The sequence below is a fragment of the Excalfactoria chinensis genome, chromosome 5, assembly GCF_039878825.1.
Source record: "Excalfactoria chinensis isolate bCotChi1 chromosome 5, bCotChi1.hap2, whole genome shotgun sequence".
Classification (NCBI taxonomy): domain Eukaryota; kingdom Metazoa; phylum Chordata; class Aves; order Galliformes; family Phasianidae; genus Excalfactoria; species Excalfactoria chinensis.
The window spans coordinates 56,008,657-56,010,942 of NC_092829.1; the positions used below are offsets into that span (position 1 = coordinate 56,008,657).

The 2,286-nt window shown below is 44.3% G+C and overlaps 1 long non-coding RNA gene across 1 annotated transcript; it reads right to left on the reverse strand.

Moving 5' to 3' along the window:
• Positions 1 to 247: 247 nt before the first annotated feature.
• On the reverse strand, positions 248 to 2,044 carry LOC140253551 (uncharacterized). The gene is made up of 3 exons (XR_011903889.1): positions 1,961 to 2,044; positions 780 to 837; positions 248 to 489 (listed from the first exon to the last, which is right to left on the reverse strand). It is a non-coding gene; the product is annotated as an uncharacterized lncRNA (long non-coding RNA).
• Between the last annotated feature and the right edge of the window lie 242 nt (positions 2,045 to 2,286).

Consider the following 2,286-nt stretch of genomic DNA (forward strand, 5'->3'; position numbering starts at 1 on the left):
ACTCTATTAAGGGCATTTGTGAAGATAAATTGTACTAGATGTTCTTTTCATCCTTTTTAGCACAGTTTGGTTGTGGTTTTTTCCCCCTCACAGATGTCATTTTTTGGGCATTACACAAGTTGTTGTTTTTATTCCCCTCCTGCTGTACTGCAAGTACTGACATTAAACACGTTGGGAAAATTTGTTCTTCGTATAGGCGAAAGAAGTCTTGAGAGAACTCAAACCTTTAAATCTCAATTGCATCGTATTATTTTTTTAGGTAGAAAATACCCCTTTTGGGGGATATTTCCGAAGGCTGCGAGCGCTGCTCTCCGTTGCGCAGCACGAGTCTGCCGGCAGGGGGCGCTAGCAGCACGCGGCCGTTGGGCTGAGGCGCTGCCCTAAGGCTGCCAGCCCTTTCTGAAAGGCTTGGGCTGCGTGAAGGACGAGACTGTCCACAGCAATAGGTTGTAAAGAGACTTGGAGCAGATAGAAATCTCATAATCTCATCTACAAAAACAAAGAGAAAGGGGGGAAAAAAAATCATTGCTCGAGTAAGCGGGTGTGTGATCCAAAATTAAGTGTTACTGGTTAATGTTTCCTAAAATTCTCGGCTGATGGGAAACGTTCTTGAGAAATTAAGGCACTGTAGATGCAAGGAAAAAGCAAAACTGAAAGGCGGAGTCCCCAAGAGGCAACTCCACCCGGAGCACTGAGTCAGACCTTTACTGCCCTGCAAGGCAATGGAAAGCAATACAACTATGGGTGCTTAACACCATTGCCCTTTGTAGCCCTCTTACCTTGCAAGAGGGGAGTGGGGTTTTGCTGCTGAGATTTTGTCAGACTATCCAGGCGGAGCTGTAAAAAGAAGATAGAATGGCCTTTCTTTCTCCCAGCTGGCAAGCAGTGCATGCACATGTGTAGCAGAATTGCTGAGTCACGGCCTGGAGCCAGTGATGGAGCACCTGGTGGGAAGGCAGGGCCAACAGCAGGGGAGCTCAGCTGCATTCAGTGCACCTGAGTGTCTGGATCCACCCCCTTCCCAGACCTCATATAAGGGCTGGCAGTGGAGGTGAGCTCATTTTGCTGGAGATCACCCCTGCGTACCTGAGACTGTAGAAAGGTAAGCACATTACTTGCATCTTCACCCACAGCGTTATTCATGCTGTCATTAAAATTTTGCCATAGGTGGCTTTTCTAAGAGCTCAGTGACTTCAGTGTGTGAAATCCATATTTCTGGAAATCCTAATGAAGAAATACCCTCCATAAATCTTCTAAGTGGACCCCACCTGTGCTATCCTTTCCTCCAGTTGAATTGGTACAGTTGAATTGGGTTTTATTAGGTTAGATGTTAGCCTTCTGGAAAAATAACATTGGTGTTCAATCTGCTAATTACTCTGGAGCATTCCATGGAATCATACTGTAGCTGCTTGCCTAGTTATTTCCTAATGCAGATTCATGACTGTCCTGAAATCTAATCTAGAAATACTCTGGACAAATGTGTACTTTGTGCTTCTGAAAAGCTATGCCCTATTAATATGATAAAGTGTTTTCAAAGTCAGAAAGAAAAGGGGATAATAATTCATGTTTTTAGAAGTCGGATCACTTTGGTAGTGCTGTTCCCAATTATACTGACCACTAAAAATCACTTGGTTCTGACAACCTGCAATTAGAGAGATAAGTTTTCTTCCTTTCTCTGGCAATGGTGTGATCTCTGTGGACAAAAACATGATTGTTATGATGTCCTATTCTGTAGGATAACTTGACCTCTGCCTGCCCTCAGGCAGCACTTAATGGAGACATTGAGGGTAGGTTCTCAAGTGAATCCCTGCTGTAGGAATTACATGGGTAAGTGCTGACTTTTCTTTTCCAGTTTAACAGATCAATACAGTGGGAGAGGCATTACAACAAGGTGTGATGAAAGCAGGACTGGCACAATAGAGAGGTGCTATAAAGGAAGGGAAGAAAATAAATGTCTCACCCATATCTGAAGATTCTCAGTTGATGGGGTAGAGCTTCACCAAGGAAGAATCTAAGGACAAAATCCTTCCTCAGTGGCAGTCAGCCCTTCAGTGAGGTCTAAGAGTTGGGGCCAGGCTCCACCTTTTCTGGTCACAGGGCAAAATTGCCTTCACCTGTGCTCCCAGGGCTGACCAGATTCTTTCCCCAGGTGCTCAATCAGTGGTTCAGGCTGCGATTCAACAGTTCCCATACACTTATAGACTTAATACTAGATTCCAGTGTTGGATTCGCAGAGTAGTTTTTTCTTTTTCTGTTGAAAAAAACAACAACTGAGTAATCTGAGTT